The 22,077-nt window shown below is 36.3% G+C and overlaps 1 long non-coding RNA gene across 1 annotated transcript; it reads right to left on the minus strand.

Annotated features, from left to right (window-relative positions):
- Positions 1-3,000: 3,000 nt before the first annotated feature.
- Positions 3,001-8,556, minus strand: LOC125092318 (uncharacterized). Its single transcript, XR_007124873.1, has 3 exons — positions 8,031-8,556; positions 7,842-7,934; positions 3,001-3,079 (listed from the first exon to the last, which is right to left on the minus strand). It is a non-coding gene; the product is annotated as an uncharacterized LOC125092318 (long non-coding RNA).
- Positions 8,557-22,077: the final 13,521 nt, after the last annotated feature.

Here is a 22,077-nt window from a genome sequence, read left to right on the forward strand (position 1 = left end):
TTTGGAGAATATAGTTATTTATCGTACCTGCTAATCAAAGAAGGAAAGGATTTCTAAGAATATCCAGAAACAGTTATCTACCTCATGGGCATATCAGGCAGTGAAACCAAGATATCCTTCCTTAGACCAGAAAACTTAAACATTACAAACAGCATTACATTACAAAAACAAAACTTACAATAAAAAAACAGCCAACAATAAAAACTATTTTGCACCAGCTGCTGGATGGGCTAATCAGTTATCTATCTCTTTGTTTTACAAATTAAGAAAATAATTTTAATAGTAATCTCATAGCTATTATAAGAAAGGAGAATTTACTGATTTAGACCTGAAACTGATATAACAGCAGATAAAGTTTTATATATTCTATTTCATAGATGTCACAAGTCACAGAAACAACAACAATCACAAAACAAACCAAAAACTCAATCTTTAGGAGAAAGATGTATCACATGAGTGGAAATCAGTTTTAAGAAACTGATACTGTATTATGTTCTCAGTAAGACTGTTGAAAGCTATGTGAAAACATGATCAAAATTGAGTTGATTTCAAAGTCAGAAAGAAAGGAATTAAGAGTTCAATGAGACTAGGCAACCTGGCGAAGATTTAATACTGCAGACTAAAATTCAGTCTTGAAAACAATGAAGTATAGTGATCGTGTTGGAAAAACTGATCCACCCTCCGGAGGACAAACCTAGGACACTTACCCTGAACACAGAATAACAAAAAAGAGGAAGACAATCACAAACTACAGGATAAGACACGGGGAAGGTAGAATGAGAAAATTTATCTTCCCAGGGAGGAAATCAAAACCAAAGGGTAATGAAAGAAAATCAGTATGAGATATAATTTAAGAAAACAATATACAACTAAAGAAAGGTTTGACTTAAAAGACAAAGTGCTTACCAAGAAAAATACTTTTCCTAGTGAATTTATAAAAGTCAAAAGTATAAAAGTATTAAAATTCTTATCCTAGTGAATTTATAAAAGTTTTCAAGAAAAATTAGTAATTCTAAAATCAAGGAGGCAGAAAATCAGTCTTACTCCAAGGAATAAAAAAAATGACTTTTGAAACTTCTGCAATAATAAATGCAGAAGACAATAGAGTAAAATCCACAGTATTTTGAGGAAAAAAGTAAAAAAATACTTAATATGCTAGGTGGTTTGTCAGTCATGTTATGTGCATAGAAAGTGAACCACTCACGTTCTCTTATAAGAAACACGTAAAGATATATTCTAGCCAGCACAAATATAGGTTATTAATTTAGTCATCAAATACTTAATGACAGCTATGTGTGTACCACTGTTACAATAGATACTATATTAGACACTAAGGACAGTACTAGAAGGTGATACTTATAATTACACATTGCTAGAGAGAAAACCAGGGGATACAACCCAGAGATGGAATCAAAAAAGATCCCAGACAAAGTTTTCGTTGTGTTGAGAAGTAAAAAATGAGTGGTAGTAATCAGAGTCATTGGGATGAAAGGGAAAGTATTTTCAAAGATCCTGGGAGGAAACTAACCATGACATGGCTATGGAACTGAAAGAAGCCACTATGGCTATAGAGGAGAAAAGAGGATCATAGTGCCACATGATGCATGGGAAGTAGTAGGGACCAGAACATGCACGGCCTTATAGGCCATATTAACAATTTTGATCTTTATCTGAAAATCATGGGAAACCACTGACTGATTTACAGTGTGTGTGTGTGTTGTTTGTGTATTAGGTACATGTTCAAATTTACATTTTTAAAAGTTCGCACTGGTTGAAGTATTTAGGAATAGATTAAAAGGGGACAATTTAGGTATAGGGATAACATCTCTGACACCATTTTATTTGTGCACCTTCAGAGATGATGAATTACAGTGGTGGTGATGAATACAGAGAAAGTATACATCTTAAAGATATACCAGACTGAAAACTAGGTTTTTGATGTATGCAATTCATTGCACATTAATATCTCTTCACGAAGATAAAACATGTTAGAAGAGGAGGGCTTAGTGTTGGGGAGAAGGTTACGTGTACAGGGTCGGGAAATTCTAAGTGTGAGTATCCTTTGAGATGTTTATTTTTTTTTTAAAGATTTTATTTATTTATTTGTCAGAGAGAAAGTGAGCGAGCGAGCACAGCCAGACAGAGGCAGGCAGAGGCAGAGGGAGAAGCAGGCTCCCCACAGAACAAGGAGCCCGATGTGGGACTTGATCCCAGGACGCTGGGATCATGACCTGAGCCTAAGGCAGCTGCTTAACCAACTGAGCCACCCAGGCGCCCCGCTTTGAGATGTTTAAATGATAATCTCAGATTTCAAGAAAGCAGTTGGGTCTGGATTTCTGAAGAGAGTTCTTATACAGAAATACAAGTCTGTGAGTCATTACATGTGGGATTTATTAAAAACTTTGGAACTGGATAAGACAGAGAAAAGAGCTCACAAATATACAAGCCTGGTAAAGATGAACTGAAAGAAGTTAAAGTTAAACTAAGAATAAATATTTTTGTAAACATAATTTTTAAAAAGGATACCTAAGAGAACATATATAATAAATGACTTTAATAAGATAGAGGTTTATTTCTTTCTCATCTAAAATAACATACATGAGGGGCACCTGGGTGGCTCAGTGGGTTAAGCTGCTGCCTTTGGCTCAGGTCATGATCTCAGGGTCCTGGGATTGAGTCCCGCATCGGGCTCTTTGCTCAGCAGGGAGTCTGCTTCCCCCTCTCTCTCTCTCTCTGCCTGCCTTTCCGTCTACTTGTGATCTCTCTCTGTCAAATAAATAAATAAAATCTTAAAAAAAATAAATAAAATAATAAAATAAAATAACATACATGTGTAGCAATCCAGGCCTTAACTGGTACTTCCAAGGTTATCATCATCCTCAGCAAGTAATTTTGATTCTCATGTTCTCCTTTAGCTCCAAGATTCCTTCTATAGCTCTATGTTATGTCCTTATTCCAAGCAGGAAAAGGAGGAGGAAGAATGTAGAAAATCCAGAAGACTTACCTCATTTATGCTTCAACTGGTTGATCACTCTCGGGTGCAATGTCACTGGGAAATGTAGTTTTGGGTTGAACACATCTGGAATGAAATGTGCTTTCTGTTAGTAAAGAAGAGGATAGGCATTTGGGGAGGGAATGGTAGGAAATCATTCTTATACACAACTGTTTATGGTGTATATTACTATAAAATTTCTGAATGAAATTTTGGCAACCTTTATTCAAATATTTAAATTTGTATACTCTTTGGATAGAGTGTTTTCACTTTTACAAAGGTATTCTAGTGAAACAGAAATTCTGCCTCACCAAGCAGATTTGGGATGTTCACAGCTATGGTCATCCTGGTATTTAGATTGGAAACAATCCAAATGTCAAGAAAAGCTGTCAAAGTTGTACGTTTTGGATATCAACTAATTAATTCTTGAGTGAGGCATGGGATATAGTTGTGCCCCTTAAGATAATTGAAACTGGAGTTGCTGTTCCCATTATTTTAATATTAAAGCTTTAGTAATTATATCAAACGTAACAATAATCCTTGCATTATCCCAGCTACCTTTGAAATCCTCCTCATTTTTGGGCAGTCATAATATGCTCCAGGTCAAAAGATCAGCTATTACCTAAGAAGTGCTAGTTCTTTTCTTACAAAGGAAGAGAAAATGTTTCAGAAAGTAAATTCTGGGCATTGGGGGTTGTGCATCAGATTTTTGCACATGAGTAAATCTGGTAGAGAGGATGATATTAATGGTGGGTCAAATTCAAGCTAGAACTAGAAAAGTTACTACTTTTAAAAGGCCACAAGTTCATAATATTTCTTGTTTCATGTTATTAAATCTTTTTTTATGTGAAGCTGAGTTTATCAGTAACATGCACACTTAAATTATTAATCCTTCCCTAACGTTTCAAAAGTGCCCCTTTTTTTCCAGTAATTCATGTACCTCATTGACTTCCATTTTAAAGTCACTTTATTGCCTTTCACTATTGGTTACAGTAAGAGAAAGAAATGTTCTCTAACATGTTTATTCTTTTTATTGATAGGTAGTGAAATAAAATACATAGAAATAAAAGTTCATTTTATTTTCAAATTGTAGAAATGAAGTCACAGATAATCAGATGTTGAAATAATTATTTTTATAGTAAAATGTTAGAGTGTGTGCTGTTAAAATTATGTTTTGTGACATATATATTAATTTAGATTTTAAGTGAAAAAAACCTCATTCTATGTAGTTATTTTTTGTAAATAATTAGTGATACCTTTTTGGGTGCTGTTACGAAGCACAGCATTTGTTATTTTGTAGGTCTCAATAATACTTGTGTAAATATGAAGTGTAAATACAGAATTAGCTCATTTATTAATCATTCATTTAAAATATTATGTACTCTGTGTAAAACATTCTTCAAGGTCTAGGGATATGATTATAAACAAGATACTTACATATCTTTCCTCCCTTAAGTTACAAAAACAGTTGAGAAAACATCCAGTTAAATAAATGATTATAATGCAGCTTGATGAATATTATGGTAGGAGAAACTAGAATTTTATGGGAGCCTATCGCCATGGTACAGACCTGTCTTAGTGCTTGTCTTCCTCTGAATGCCACATTTAGGTTAAGAAACAGAAAATGAATAGGACTTAGCCTGACAGAGGGTAAAGGTTGCATAGTAGAAGTGATGGCCTTGCACAATGACTGTGACCTATTTTTAGGAGTCAGACATTATCCAAAGGGCAAAAGTGGGTCATTGAAGGGACTTAGGTAGTAAATAATTAGATTTCCATTTTTAGAAATATTACTTAAACTGGAAATTTAGAACTGTAAATGGACAGGGCTAGAGGAAACAGATCAATTAGGAAGCTGTTTCAGAATTGCAGTAAATGATGATAATGGCCTAGAACAGAGTGGGACAAGTGATGTTAGAAGGATAGAAAATAACCGATATCCAAACCATCAAAAAACTTGTTAAACTTATTATCAAAATGCTTCCAGAATCTGATCACTGCTCACCATCTTCCTTGCCACCATCCTGGTAGAAACCAACAACCCATCTCATTTCAACTATTGCAATAGCTTCTTTTTTTGTGTGGCAGGGGATGGGGGGAAGCAGGCTCCCTGCTGATCAGAGAGCCCAACATGGGGCTCCATCCCAGGACCCTGGGATCATGAACTGATCCAAAGGCAGAGGCTTTAACCCACTGAGCCACACAGGTGCTCCAATTGCAATAGCTTCTTAACTAGAGTTGCCAGGTTTAGCCAATAAAAATTCCATCTGGCAGCCCTACTCCTAGGTGCTCTCCCACCTCTGCCTCTTCTTCCTTGTCAGTCTCCTCTCAACATGGAAGCCAGAGTACTGTTATGAAAACAATCTTGAAAATCTCTAAAAACCTCAAATGGCCATGATGTATTATATATTTTACAGTGCTTGGTTTAATTTGCTAATATTGTGTTTAGAATATTTGTATTTATGTTAATGAGTGCTTTAGTTTCCAGTTTCCCTTTCTCTTTCTCAATCTACCAGCTGTCAGGTTTTGTTTTTGACGTTAAAGTCTCATCATTAATGAATTAGAGAGGGGCCCCTGGGTGGCTCAGTGGGCTAAGCCTCTGCCTTCGGCTTGGGTCATGATTTCAGGAGTCCTAGGATTGAGCCCCGCCTTGGACTCTGCTCAGTAGGGAGCCTGCTTTTCCTCTCTCTCTCTGCCTACTTGTGATCTCTGTCAAATAAATAAATAAAATCTTTAAAAAAAATGAATTAGGGAGTAATCCTTTTTTTCTGTATTCTTTGAAAATGTGTTTATAAGATTAGATTTATCTTTTCTTTGCAATTTGGTAGAATCTGGCAAAAACAACTTGGGCCTTGTGTTTGTTATTCTACATTTAAAAATACTGATTCAGGGGGCGCCTGGGTGGCTCAGTGGTTAAAGCCTCTGCCTTCGGCTCAGGTCATGATCCCAGGGTCCTGGGATGGAGCCTCACATCGGGCTCTCTGCTCAGCAGGGAGCCTGCCTCCTCCTCCTCCTCCTCATTCTCTGCCTGCCTCTCTGCCTACTTGTGATCTGTCAAATAAATAAAAAATCTTAAAAAAAATACTGATTCAGGGGAGTCTGGGTGGCTCAGTCATTAAGCCTTTGCCTTCGTTGCAGGTTGGTTCAGGTCATGCTCCCAGGGTCCTGGGATCAAGCCCCACATTGGGCTCCCCGATCAGCGGGGAAGCCTGTTTTTCCTTCTCTCACTCACCCTACTTCTCTCTTTCCCACTCCCCCTGTTCATGATGGCTGTGTCTCTCTCAGTCAAATAAATAAAATCTTTTTAAAAAAATTGATTCAATTTATTTGTGATAAGAATGTTTTTGAGTCAATTTTTATAACATTGTTTTCCAGGAAATTGACTACTTTTTCTACATTTTCAAGCTCATTGTCATAAAATTCTTTATTGCTTTTTCTTTCCATAATCTAAGTTTTATCTGCACTTATGGTTTTTTCGCCTTTTTCATCCCTCATATTATTTATATGTTATGCTGTTCTTTTTTTTTTTTTTAAAGATTTTATTTATTTATTTGTCAGAGTGAGCACAGGTAGACAGAGTGGCAGGCAGAGGCAGATGGAGAAGCAGGCTCCTGCTGAGCAAGGAGCCCGATGTGGGACTCCATCCCAGGACGCTGGGATCATGACCTGAGCTGAAGGCAGCTGCTCAACCAACTGAGCCACCCAGGCATCCCTGTTATGCTGTTCTTAATTTTACCAGTGTTTTTATTTATGTTTTAAAAATAATCAACTTTTATCTTGTTGATTTTCTCCATTGTGTATTTGCTTTGAATTTCAGATTTCTTTTTTAATTTCATAAATTTCTGATCTTATACTATTTCCTAATTTCTATATTCTTTGGTTTATTGTATTTTCATATACTATTCTGTCTTGTGTTTTTAAAATGCTCATGTATTTTATTTTTTTGTCAAAATTTCATGTAACTGTTAGATCTAGATGTCCAATTGATTCAATTTATTTTATCTTATTTCATTTTATTTTGGCAAGAATATTTCTTAAGTAGTGCTATGCAAGTCTCACTGGTTGTTTTATCTTATGTATGAATTTCCGGAATAATGAGCTCTTGCCTAAGTAAAATCTCAAGAGATGAACAATGATGGATTAAGTATAATTGTTATTAAGTGTAATTATCAATTTTAATATATTTGTTACAACAGAATGTTGGGGTCCGTTATCAAAGAAACGAGACTGAGACAAAGTGAAAGTTATGCAAAGCTTTATTCTATGCCAAGCATTAGAAGTCAGACTGACCGGCCAGGGCCGCCTCGGAAGAGAACGACCCCTTCCCAATCTCACAGGCTGGTTTTATAGGGCATAACCGCAGACCCAAGGTATGTGGATTCTATCGTTAAGGCGTTTACTCCTGAAATCGATACCTGGAACCATATATATATATATATATTTTTTTTTTTAAAGATTTTATTTATTTATTTGAAAGAGAGGCAGTGAGAGAGAGCATGAGCGAGGAGAAGGTCAGAGGGAGAAGCAGACTCCCCGTGGAGCTGGGAGCGAGCCCCATGAGGGACTTGATCCTGGGACTCCGGGATCATGACCTGAGCCGAAAGCAGTCGTCCAACCAACTGAGCCACCCAGGCGTCCCTGGAACCATATATTTGATCACAGTTTCGAATCAGATATATCTTCAAGGAGCCCTGGTACTTCCTTTCAGTGGAAAATAATATTTGGAAATTATATCTCGGTGGTAAGTTTGCATTTTCTACTAGGCTATCACAGTTTTTGAGCATTTTAGTAGGGGCCTAAGAGATATGCATTTAATTTATCTTAGAAAAAAAAAAGAAGTAAATTTTACCTTTTCCTGCTGCTCGGAGAGGAGTCCATACAACATTGTCCTAGGTGCCTGTGAGAAAGGGAAATGTTTGCTATGTCCAGACCCCGTGACATCCTGAAAATTAAGAAGGAGAATGTCCTTAAATTCCTTGCAGCAGGAACCCACTTAGGTGTCACCAAGCTTGACATCCAAATGAAACAGGCTATGTACAAAAGGAAAAGTGATGGCATCTACTTCACAGATCTGAAGAGAACCAGGAAGAACCTTCTTTCGGCAGTTTCTTCCGCTGTTGCCACTGAAAATCCAGCTGATGCTCAGTATCATATCCTTCAAGAATACTGGCCAGTGGGCTGTTCTTAAATTGTATTTGCCGGTGGGGCCACTTCTATTGCTGGCCACGTTACTCCTGGAAACTTCACTAATCAGGTCCAGGCCTCTTTCTGGGAGCTGCAACTTCCAGAAGTTAACTATATCCCAGAACTGAGCACAAGCTTCTTACCGTGGCGTCTTAAGTTAACTTGCCAACCATTAGTCTGTTAACACAGATTCTCCTCTGTGCTATGTGGATTTGGTGCCCTCACACAACAACAATAAGCACCTACTCAGTGGGTCAGGTGCGGCGAATTCTGGGCGCGGAGATTCTGCGCATGTGCGGTACCATTTTCCGGGAGCACACTCCCTCAGTCCTATTGGATCTCTACTTCCGCAGAGATCCTGAGATTGAAGAGAGTACTGCTGCTAAAAATCTGTGAACCAGGAGGAATTTCAGGGTGAAAGGACCTCTCTAGCACCTGAATTACTGCACCTAAACTACAGGTTGCAGCCGTTTCTGAAGGCACGCCGGTGCCCTTTGTGTCTGCCACTGGTTCCCTCCTGAAGACTGGAGCATGCAGCCCACCATCCCCACTGAAGACTGGTCTGCAGCCTCCACTGCTCGTGCCACGGAATGAACATCCCCTGAGTGGTCTTAGGCTATTCTTTCATGGGCTCCTAAATAGAAGATGGAATATAAAGTTGGCAGAAAAAGTTTCTTAAAAAGTAAGTAAATAAACTACAAATTCATAAAACTGTAAATTTAAATTGAAGTTGTAGGATTTTATTTAATTTGTTTGATTTATATCTTGATCCTGTCTTTTATACTGAAAATCTTGGTTCCTAGTGATGCTAGTATAATAACATATATGCTGTAATCTATTTTGTGTGTAGTGGAGTATGTGTATATGCTCATAATAGTTTTAAAATTATACTAACATTAAACTTAATAACAAGCCCAGTAGCTGCAATTAAAGATCTAGTGATCTTTATTTTTGGTTCCACTTAGTATATTCAGTCAAAATTCTATTTTTAAATTAATTGAGATAAATGTCCATGCCATTATGCTACCAATTTTATATAAAATAACATTAGTGAATTTCAATTTGGTTTTTATTTTAGGGATTGTCTCTCTTTTTAAAATTTAATGTTACCTTCCAAATACATAAAACATTAACAAGGTTCCAAGTTAGAAACTATAAACAAGACACATTAGAAAATATCTAGCTTTCATTCTTGTTCTTTCCAGCACCTCTCTTTTGTCCTCTTCCTATCTAAAGTTTACTATTTCTTCTAATTAATACTTGGTTTATCCCCTCACTGTTTCTTTTTGAAAATATTAGCATATATGTGTATATGTGTATGAGCGTGTGTATGAATTCTTACACCTTTGTTACCCAAAAGGTACCCAAAGAGGTGTAACGTTTTTTCATTTGTTCCTACAACTCTTGTGCTTTTGCAAATAGTAGGAAAATAAGGAGCTTGTGCATTAGTCACTTAATATTTCTGTGAGTATATCTTAAGGACAGATTCCTAGAAGTGAAATTTCTGGGTCAAAGGATAAATGCCTGTTTATTTTTGCTAATTAATAATTTGCTAATATCAAATCTCAGAGGTGGTATGGTTTTTAATTTCTACTAGCAGTATATGAAAGTGATTGTTGGGTTCCTGGGTGGCTCAGTTCCTTAAGTCTCTGTGTTTGGTTCAGGTCATGATCCCAGGGTAGTGGCATCAAGTCCCAAATCAGGCTCCTTACTCAGCAGGGAGTCTAATCTCCCTCAGCCCCTCCCCACTGCTCCTGTTCACTTTCTCTCTCTCAAAAACCCCCCCCAAAAAACAAAACAAAACAAAACAAAAGCCTTAAAAAAAGGGAAGTGGTTGTTTTCTCATAGCCTTAACAACAGAATATTTTTTCAAAGTGTGATATGATGCCTCACTGTAGTTTCAGTGTGTATTTCTCTTATATATGTGCTTAAGGGCCATTGCTGGTTCTTCTTCTGTGAACTGTGATTTTTTTTAAATTTTGTTTTTATTTATTTGACACAGAGTGAGTAAGATAGAGAGGGAGGGAATACAAGCCGGGGGAGTGGGATAGGGAGGATTGGGCTTTGCCGAGCAGGGAGCCTATGTGGGGCTCCATCCCAGAATGCTGGGAACGTGACCTGAACCGAAGGTAGATGCTTAAATGACTGAGCCACCCAGGTGCCCCTGTGAACTGTTTTCTATGTCATTTACCTATTTATTTTTCCTAAAGCTTTTGGACTTTTTCTGCTTATTTCTTAGATTTTTTTTTTTAATTCAGTAGCAATGTTTGCCCATGGTGTGTGTGATTTAGGATGCAAATACTATATCATTTATTCTTCTCTCTCCTACCCTCCCTCCCTCCCTTCCTTTCTCTTCTTTATTAATACCATGCACATTTTTAGTATCTGAATGATGAGGAATTTCCTTTTTTATTTTAGATTTTGAATCACAGCAAGGCATTTTTTACCTTTCCTAAATAATAAAGGAAGTCACCTATATAATTCACTAGTACGATTCTATTTTAGTATTTAGATATCTGATATATTTTAATAAGTTTTCGTGGTCTGTAATGCATCTTTTGATAGACAGCATTTTATTATTGGTTAATTATAAATATTTTAAAAATCTCTCTCATGATTTTTTTTTAGATGAGTGAGTTGTTTAAAAGTAGTCTGTATAGGGGCTCCAGGGTGACTTAATCAGTTAAGTATCCAACTCTTTATCTCATGGTTGTAAGTTTAAGTTTTGCATTGAACTTTTGCTGGGTATGGAGCCTACTTAAAAAAAATAATAAAAGTAGTCTGTATAATACCACTTCTTTGACAATTTTTGAGACTTGCTTTATGAATTAGGTGGTCATTTTCTAAATGTTCAGTATGTACTTAAGTACTCTCCACATGTTGCTCCAGAGTTCTGCTTATGACAATTAAGTAAATTGCGTAGACATTTGGTTCAAATTTTCTGTATCTTAGCTATTTTGTCTGCTTGGCTTGTAAGAAATTGAGTTATGTCAAAATCTTCTATGTTGTTGGATTTGTCTATTTCAACTTGTAGTTCTGGCCAGTTTAGCTTCACATATTATAAGAATGTTTTTTATATATTATGAGAATATTTTACCCTGTACAGGAATTAGCATTTTTATATATTCTTAGAGAACTGACACTTTTCTCTATATAAATATACTATGTGTATTTAATATATACTAAATCCATCCTGTTTGGGTCTATTTTTTTTCTGATGTTAGAATAATAGACTTAACTGTAATTTCATTAGCATTTTCTTGGTATATATTTATAAATTATTTTAATTTCAATTTTTACTTGACCTTGGGTTTTGGGTGCATGTATTATAAAGACCATATAGCCAAAATTGGTATTTTTATATAACCGAAAATAATGTCTTAATTAATAAGTTTAGTTCATATATTACTGAGAAGTAAGGGTTAGTTATCCCAGATTGGTCGACTGCATGTTGGTTTCCAGGAAGATTTGAGTTCATAAATTCCTATAAAGCTCTGTGGAGATGAGTTATGGTGTGGTGACTAAGAAAACTACTCCTGGTATAGATTAAGGTTTGGGCCCCAGCCCCAGGTTATATGAAGAGAGCATATCAAATCTTGCTGCTATGTTGACAAATCAAATGGCTGCTGTCACATGGCTTGAACCGAAGGGGCAGGTAATGCTACCTATACTACAAATGCTGAGATTGCAGGTCAGGGTCAAAGCCAAGGTTCTGCCTTGTCAAATTGCTAATTAGTCTGGCTCCTGATCTAACTATGGAGAGACTTAATGCTTTCCATGGATTAATGATACTTAAAAGTGCCACAGCTCATATGTGAGGACTTTTTTCCAGTCTGAAACCTACCTTGAAATTCTCTTCATTCCCCTAGAATTGAAAGGGTAATGTAGGATATACTCACCAGTTATTGTTTTTATTTTTATGGGTTTTCCCCCAAAAACACTACTCTAGAAATGTCTGGTGTCTGGACTTCTAGCCATATAAACTTTACATATGAGAACACATAAAATAAATACTGAGTACCTGATTAGTTTCCATACATTTCCTTTTCCTTTTAAGTTTGTTTTATATTCTCTGAGCTACTTTTTTTTTTAATTTGGGGATTATTTGAGCTATTTTTGTTTGTTTTCACATATCCTTTTTCCGTCTAATGGTTTTGAATGTATATAACAATTTTATTTATAATTGATATTTCATTCTGAATATGTAACACAATTTAAAGTGGATAATTCAAACACCTACTGACCAATACGAAGACCCTAGAACTCTTCAACTTTTATCATCCCAATTTTTACATGTATTAAGTATGTTTTATTTGCCCTCTTTTGAGCTCTATAGATTAAACTTATTGTTGCTATTGCTATTATTCTTATTTTACACAGAAAATACTTGTTAGAGATGCTTACTTTTTTTTCTTTTTTTCCTCACTGCAAAGCATTTTTATCAGTAAGTAGATTATTTAGAAGTCTCTTCCGTGTAGACTTACTTGTGGTAAAATCTCTCCATTTTTAAATATCGTAAAGATTTTTTTTTCCCATTTTTTTCTCCTTGTTGAAAGACAGCTTTGCTAGGCACACACTATTAGGTTAACAATAATTTTTCTGAACAATAAGAAAATAGTAGAATACTATTTGGCTTCCATGCTTGCTATTGAGTTTTTATTTGTTTTTCTAAGTGCTTTGTAAGTTTTTCTATTCATATTTGGGATTCTTCAGCATTACTCTTAGTGTATCTAGGGATTAATTTTTTTTTAACTCTGCTGTATTTAGTATCTGTGCTTTCCAGTCACCTGTTCATTCTTCATTTCCTTGCAGTTCCATCACTCTTCCCATACACTCTTATTCCATCACTGCCAAATTAGCCCACTCAAAAGTCACCATGCCCTACCACATTGATAATACAGTGTCTTTTACTTAGTTCTTGACCTCCCTTAGGCTGCCATAATTCTTTATACTTGATTTATTCATTTGTTAGAGTCTTTTTTCTTGGGCGTTTGGATGTGGTAGGCAAAACTCTAAAGATGTCTCCACCCCAAGATTCCTGCTCTTTGATTATTCAAACACTCATGGCGGGTGTGTGTGTGTGTGTGTGTGTGTGTGAAGGGATCTTGCAGATATAATCAGAGTTCCAATCAGTTGCCCTTAAAATAAAGAGATTATCCACCTGTCCTGACCCAATCAAGTGAGTCCTTTGAAAGTAGGGTTTTCTCCAGCTGGTTACATAAAGGGAAGTCAGAGAGATTCCAAGTGCAAGAAGGAATTCACTCACCAATGCTGGTTTACAGATGGACTGGAGAGTAGGGTAGTGGTGTGAATGAATGTGGGCAGCCTTTACTTGTTGAGAGAGGCCCCTGACCAACAGCCAGCAAGAAAATGTGGACCTCAGTCCTACAGTCCTGTAGCTGTGGTTGAATTCTTCCAACAACTTCAATGGGTTTAAACATAGATTCTTCTCTGGAGTCTCCGGATAATAGACCAACTTGGCTGATACTTTGATTTTAGACTGTGAGAACTTGTGCCCAAACCAAGATAACTGTGATGGGATAAATAGATAATGGCTTAAGCTGCTAAAGTTGTGGTAATTTGTGATGCAGCACTTGTATGCATAAAAATTTGCTAAGAGGACAGATCTTATATTAAGTGTTTCAAAAACAGAAGTATTTTGAAAACAACAGAAAATTAATATCCTGGGACTCCATACTCCTGGCTCTTCTCTAATCATTATGACCACTCTGTCTCTGGCTTATTTTCTGGATTTTCTTCCTTTGTCTAATACTTAAAAGCTGGGGTTTTCCACTGATCTTCAGTCAGTCACTACCTTTATAATTTTGTCACCCAAAACAAGAGAGTGCATCAATCTATGCAAAAGTTCTTTCTATCTCTTTCCTTCTTCTTTATGAAGGAATTGATCTTATGTCTTCGTGTTTAAATAGCATTTGCAAATCTTGAGCATTCTCTTGTGATTATTCAGCTTAAAGAAAAAGCTAAGGATAAATATAAAGAAAACAACCCTATACAATATTTTAAATTTGACACTAAAACTTCACTTACAATTTAATTGAATCCATAATTTTTTAAGCTGTTCTGTTTTCTGTGATTTCTTTTCTAGTCCCATTCTGCCCTTACTGTCTATGTGATAATGTGTTGAATTTAATATTTTTATTAGGATTGTTTGCTAGTTGTTTCAAGTATATGTGTCTCCTCTCCCCAAAGGTGAGGAATTCTTAGGCTTTTGCAAGTTGGGACTCTACCCTATTTTGGATCTCCACCCCAAAGAAAGCACAATTATGGGAACACTAAATACGTTTAATGCAAATTTTCAGACTTAACAGAGAAAATGAGAACTGAAAAGAGGACTTCTATATTAAAGGGAGAGATGGGGATGCGCTTGCATTAGTTCCTACCACATTATCTTGAATTTCTCTCTACTGTCAACATTTTAACTCAGAAATACCAATACCACAATGCCACAACAGAGAAAGATAAAGACCATATTCAATTATTTTACTTTCCTTACCAAAAAAATGCATAAGTTCCTGTCCAGCATCTTCTGTATATAGCACTCTAGCTATTTTCTTTTGGGGTTTTTCAAAGCAGAACCCTTGATTTGTTTTGACAGAGACAGCAAGGGGACATTTGACAAATGCTAAATAATCAATACCTAAAGATGTCTGACAGAGCTAGCAGATTATGCCTATTTAACTTGCTTTCTATAATGTTTAGCCTAGTCTTAAGCACAGCTGAGATCTAATAAACTCTTTCTCATGATAGATAATACCCTGAGGGCCATGGACTGTAGAGATCTCAGGTCATATCTGACCACTGTGCTTCTCCTTGGCTGAAATCTGAATTTATTCATGATTAGTTCTGCTTGCTACAGCAATCAGAAAATCTAAGAAGGTTGTATGGAGACTAAAGGGAAAAGGTGTGATGGATGTAGAAACAGTAGGAAATGATGAATGGTCCTACAGCCTCTCTGGGCAAGAGGTTTCAAAAGAGCACATACAAAAGAATAGATTTTCCTGTGCTCTGAATATATTGTCAAGAAATAAACTACTTAAAATTCACCTTTTTAATGTACTCATTTGTCTTTTCTACATATCTCAACACACTCTTTTGCAAAAGCAAAATACCACAGCCTGATTAAATATTAAAAATACCCACACAGAGTCTGTGATAAAATGTCGTAAGTGTCATCAGAGGCATTTCAGAATATTATAATGTAAGTTAAGTGAAAACAAAGGCCAAGAACTAAAAGAATGCAATGATTATTGATAATAAGATGATAATACTAGCTACTATTTATTAAACATTTTCTACCTGCTAGGCACATTGCTAAGCAGTTTATATAAATTAGTTCATTCAATATTTTTTAGAAGTATGGTTATGTAGACAAATGATAAAATGGAGGAAAGACTTGTCAAAAGTTATATAGCAAATATAAAGTCAGGATTTTTATCCATTGGTGTCTTGCTCAGATTCTTAAAATCCATGATATATGGCCTCTCAAAAAGATTTATCATTGATTTTTAATGTATTTTTAGAAATTGAGGGGCTTTTGTTACAGATTTATATTTTATCTGATACTGTTTTCCTTGTGTCTTCCTAAAAATCACTGTTTCAGAAAGAGAGATGTGCTTCTGAACTACATTATTATGCATTTACCTCCCATATCTTATGTCAAATGATGCTAATGGATAAATTTTGAGAGGATAATGTGAGGTGTATTTAAGCAAGTAATGTGTCTTCATCAGGTTAGACTGTAAGTGAAGATGACATAGATTAAGTGAATTAGTATGAAAAAGGCTTCATTTTTCTGGACAATAATATGTTTAAGCACAAGTTGAAAATGTGAATTAAATTCAACTTAACTTAATTTTAAAATCTATTGATGTTGAAAGAAGCAAGTACAAAGTCCTACTTTTCCTTTCTAATTCTGATGGTTTTTTCCTCTCTGTAGTTCATGTACTAATTTGAATGTCATGTTAATGGAGGTACTAGTTTTCTTTTGTGGTGTTTAAATTGCTACCTTTTACATGACAAGCTTATAATGACTCATTTAAATAGGTAACATGTTTTAATAGATTAAACAGAAATGTTACTGTACTTTTTCTGAAAGATATATTTTACATGTGGTAAAATAGAGAGTTTTAAAGAATGTGCATATTTAATCTAAATTTTTGTAGCTCTTATGTCTACTGGATTTTGGAGATGTGAATCTGTAATTTTCGGAGAGAAGAAAAGATTTGCAGAAAGTTCTGATCAAATATCTGGTATATAATATTAAATGGTTTTTTAAAAAATATTTTATTTATTTATTTGAGAGAGAAAGAAGAGCCAGAGAGCACAAGCAGGGAGAATGGCAGAGGGAAAGGGATAAGCTCCCTGCTGAGCCGGGAGCCTGATGACAGGGCTCCATCCCAGAACCCTGGGATCAGGACCTGAGCTGAAGGCCGATGTTTCATTTCTGTACCATCCAGGTGCCTCTAATATTAAACGTCGTGATAACCATCTTCAAAAAGATCTTGGAGTAGGTAGTTTTAGCCAACATGGAAGATTTCAGTTTTCTCTGTAGATTGGGTCTCCACAGAAGGTTTGATTGCAAGACAGGGGGCCAGTTCTAGAGAGTTTGGACCTGGAACTAGATGTACTCACCAGAGAAGTTGCTAGTGAGTTGAGAAAGTCCAGACAGACAGGAAAAGTCAGTTATCTTGAGAGAAACTGACAAGTAACCAGTCAGTCTGAGAAGCTACAGTAATAGCTGGTGTACAAGACAAAAAGCCAGGAATCTACAGGGATGGAATATATTAAGATGTGGTAAGCAGACAGGTCAGTTACTTGTCAACAGATGTGAGGACACAGGTTAGCTCTAAGGCATGGAGTTTGAGGTTCAGAATCAGGTCTTAAGTGGCAAGGATGGGGGGATGAAGAAAATCAGAATCTCAATCCTGAAGAATCCCTTGCTGTGCTGCGTTGCTTGTCAAGGTCAGGACAAATTGCAGAGTTCAGACAGGAGACAGAATCATTGGGTGAGGACTCGAGCCCTGGGAGGAATCAAGTTACTAGAACTGAAACATCGAGAACTACAGGAGCAACCAGATCAACTGAGTATCATGACCTCTCTCCAGCAAGGCTTCAAATCTTTTTTAAAATTAAGACAGGGCCTGTATGTTGGCATTAGTGACTATAGGCAGAAGATCACGTGAGACATTTTCCAAGTTTTCTGATCATAATAAACCAGAGCGATTAGAGTAAGTTTTCACTTTAGAACTGATACTTAAGGCAATAGACACATCATTCACTTTGGTTTAGACTGAAGTGGTTGAGCCATTTTCACTATTAGCAACGAATATGTGATAGAAGGAAAACATGGCTAGAAAGAGCTACAGCTCAACAAGCTAAATTAGAGGAGTTATAAAGAGGAGAGATACAAGAAGGTCCAAAAGGTTACATTTCAGAAATGATGCTCCAGAATCATAATACACTAGTGATTTGATCAGTCTGACAGTTTGCTGCTTTAAGAAAAACATTTGTCAACTTTGTAGTGAAAAACTTACTTGGCTGGGGGAAGGGAGATTTTACTTTTACATCTGATTTATTCACTGTCTAGATATGAGAATTCTCTGGGCATTTAGTTGCTTCCTGAACAATAAATAAAAGAAATGAGATCTCTTAGAAATATCTAATTAAGTAGTTCTCTATTTAAGAAAATTTTTGTAATAATACACACTTGTTAATAGAACAAACCTTTGAAAATGTTGTTAGTTAAAAGGTTAAATTACGGCCTTAAAATTCTGATCACATATTTGCTTCTCAATCACACCCAGACACAAAGATTATAATCACCATCAGAAGAGACATCTTTGAACATGAAGTCCAGTGATAAATAGCTATAATTTCACAAATATCACCCCATTCTTCAAACTGTAATAATAATTTCAGTTCCCACTGTGGACTTCAGATTTTAATTTATATTTTATATTAAATATATTAGTCTCTTCTAACAAAAATGAGATAAGCATAATTGTCACAAAGTAAGAGCGATGACATAAATTTGCACATTTTGTAACTTTAATATACAAACCAACTTACTCCGTTTGATAAGCATGTGTGGATTTTTTTTTTTTTTTACTTCAACCAATACAGAATTTTATGTCCCTTTAAAAGAGAAAAGTATATCAGTAGCACGTGGGAATTTTGTATACCTGGGGAAAGAAATGCTGACACAACAAGCATTGAGAATTTGGTGCTGGAATAATGTTTGCACAAATATACATCACTTTCTTTCCACCACTCAGAGCCATGGAATTGCTGCTGCTTGGCCTGGCATCTTGATTATTTCCCATGTTGGCACCTACTGTTCTATACCTTGATGGACTTAACCGCCCAAGGCAAAAGTATACATTTGTTTTCCAGATGACTTCCTGGAATCTTTTGAAGGCAAGTTAGGACCAATTCCTGAACTTCTTGCCTTCTTTAAATAACTCATAATACATTGTATATACTTCCTTTACTCTTTTTCTCTCAGGTCCCAAATCAGCTGAATCATGTTTTTTGTTTGTTTTTCTTTTTGTTTTTTTAACACACTTTAAACTGGCTTTGCTCAAACCTGAGATATATGCTCATAGTCAAATTTTCCAGTTCTAAAAATATCTTAACAGCTTACTATCTAACACCTTGACCTCCTCACGTTTCACATTCTTAAGATGTTTTGGTAATACATGTCTATCCTCACATGAGCAGAAGTCTAGGGCTTTACCTCTGAAGAGGCCTCTGAACTGCAAGATACCAGGCACATAACCTAATACTTAATTAAACCTAGCCCTAACCCCAAGTGTGAATCTAAATTTAACCTTAACCCTAACCCTCTGAAGAAGTCTCTGAATGGCAAAATACAAGGCATGTACACTATCCCTAACCCTAGATCTGAAGAAAGTGTCTTCCTGAACACAGCTGAGAAGAAGCCAAAAAAAAAAAAAAAAGTTTTGACATAGAAGGCAAAATATCTAAATGAATTTTGCAATTATAATAACAAAGGGCTCTATTTAAGGTGAAAATTAGAAAAAGTGACCAGGGGCACCTGGGTGGCTCAGTGGGTTAAAGCCTCTGCCTTCGGCTCTGGTCATGATCCCCGGGTCCTGGGATCGAGCCCCATGTCGGGCTCTCTGCTTGGCAAGGAGCCTGCTTCCTCCTCTCTCTCTGCCTGCCTCTCTGCCTACTTGTGATTTCTCTCTGTCAAATAAATAAATAAAATCTTTAAAAAAAAAAAAAGAAAAATTGACCACCATGGTATCACATTATAAAGTGCTATGGAAATGTAGTTAATTTTTTTTCATTATTTTAGGTCTTGGCATCCTTGGCAGACATGAAATTCGGAACACAAAGCAGATCACCTAGATGTACAGAAAAGAGCCCATGTTGATGCTAGTGACACTTTTGACAGCCTCTTTGCTCAGTTCCTAGACCTTATTAACTCCAGTAACCTCCACTTTTCTCCCTTCTATTCACAATCAGGTTCACACTTTCTGACAGCAGAGTACCTCCTCTAAAGTTTCAGTGAATCTTTTTTTTACCTTTCCATCTTTCTTGTTCTTCACTTCCTTTATCCTCTCTAGTCTCTTATCTTTCAGCACAGTCCTAGGAACACACTCTTTCTGCCTTGTCTGAACCTGAAACAGTTTCAATGATCTCTTTAGTGAAATCCTAAATTTGTTCACCCCCCTTTGCCTGGCTTGCCAATTCCCTTCTTTAAAGTATACACTTGTTTTCTCTGGTAGAAAAGAAAAGGTTTAGGTGCATTCTTAGAGAAAGTACTTTAAGTATGTGGATGTATCCTATCATAAATTCATCCTCTCCTTCTTGGCTAATAATGACTCTTGGGACCTGCTTTCCCACTCTATGATATTTAGAACCAGAAGAGCAAACTTTGGAGGAATATAGCAAAAAGAGGTGCCATTTTGAGTACTCTATTAGAGGCCTCTAGAGCAAAGGAATTGAAAATCTTTTTTCAAATGTGAGATTCAGTTTGGTATCAATAGAGTAATTATACTCTGTTAGTTATCAGAGAATGTTGCATTGGGGTGGCATAGTCGGTTAAGCAACCAACTCTTGGTTTTGCTCAGGTTGTGATCTCAGTGTTGTGAGATCAAGCTCCATGTTGGGCTCCATGCTCAGCACTTGGAGTCTGCTTGTATCTCTGTCCCTCTCCCTCTACCCTTCTCCCCACCCCCTTGCATATGCTCACTCTCTCTCAAAAATAAATTTAAAAAAATGTTGGATTGGAAAATCAATGCTCATTCATGTAATTTTTATTTCTTACTAAGTATTATATTGATTGATTAAATATGCTCACTCTAATAGCCTTTTGAAATAATCTCTTCCTATTTGCATTTAATTTTTCTTTAAAGATTTTATTTATTCACTTGACAGACAGAGATCACAAGTAGGCAGAGAGGCAGGCAGAGAGAGAGAGGGAAGCAGGCTCCCTGCTGAGCAAAGAGCCCGATGTGGGGCTCAATCCCAGAACTCTGGGACCATGACCCGAGCCGAAGGCAGAGGCTTTAACCCACTGTGCCACCCAGGTGCCCCTGCATTTAATTTTTCTATTTTTATTTCCTATCTCCAAGAATTTCTTTAGAAAATCCCAGCAACTGACTTCTGCCCAGTCACAGCCAGGGTTCACTTTTTTGTATTTGTGCAGTTATATTAATACAAAATGGAAGGCTCTGTGTACAAATTTACTATCCTTTGAATAATTGCAGAAGTCTCTTTGACTTTTGAGACCAGAGGCTGTGTCAGTTTGTATTATTGGTACTTAACTGTTTAATCTGTTATAGGTGTGTCCTGCTGGGTTGTGACTTCTGTAAGTACAATCAGGCTTATAGGATCTCTTCCCTACTAATTTCTCACAGCAAAGTTTGTCACATTATCATAACTCATAGGACTTGTAAGATTCTCATTTAGTTATTACCATATAGACTAATGGTTAAGTGCCTAGGTCTTCAAGTTAGGCTATGTGTGTTCAAATTCAAGTTCAGCCATTTATTGTGAGATCTCAGAGAATTAATGTATCTCTGAATTCACTGTGATCATCTATAAAATGGGGATAACAATAGCACTGTGTCTTGTGTGGTCACGAAGCAGAAATGAGGTAGTTCATGTAAATATCATAACTTGATGCCTGATAAATGGCAAACTCAATAAGTGTAAGCAGTGTTTATTAATGGATGCAAGTAATGGTGTTGTAAAAAATACAAGTATGTGTGTTTTTTTCTTATATTAAGACCTGCCATTAAGGCTGCCCTAAATCTTTTTAGGTTATCTTTACCTATAGATTTCTCACATATTCAAATCTACAGTGAAAATGGGTTTTTTCTTTAACTTTGAAGATATTTTTGAAGCAGTCCATAAGAAGACTCCTCTGTGGGGGAGCCTGGGTGGCTCAGTGGGTTAAGCCTCTGCCTTTGACTCAGGTCATGATCTCAGGGTCCTGGGATGGAGCTCCGCATCAGGCTTTCTGCTCAGCAAAGAGCCTGCTTCCCCCTCTCTCTCTCTGCCTGCCTCTCTGCCTACTTGTGATCTCTCTCTCTCTCTCTCTCTGTCAAATAAATAAATGAAATCTTAAAAAAAAAAGACTCCTCTGTGATTGATCCACACTAGTAAAATATACCTTCATGTGCCTCCTCTCTCTCCAGGCAACAATCGCTAAAATATGTAAACAAACAAGTAACCTTATTTGCTAAAATTTAATCTGTTATTCATGTTACATTATTGCTCTTCTTCTCTTCATCAAAGTTTCTGTCCCCCTCAGGTAACATCCCTCATTATCAGAAAGAGGAAATTTCTTAACATGTTATTTTGACAACATAATTTACCTCGATGATTATCATTATGATGATGTTTTA

This window comes from Lutra lutra, chromosome X (assembly GCF_902655055.1).
Source record: "Lutra lutra chromosome X, mLutLut1.2, whole genome shotgun sequence".
Classification (NCBI taxonomy): domain Eukaryota; kingdom Metazoa; phylum Chordata; class Mammalia; order Carnivora; family Mustelidae; genus Lutra; species Lutra lutra.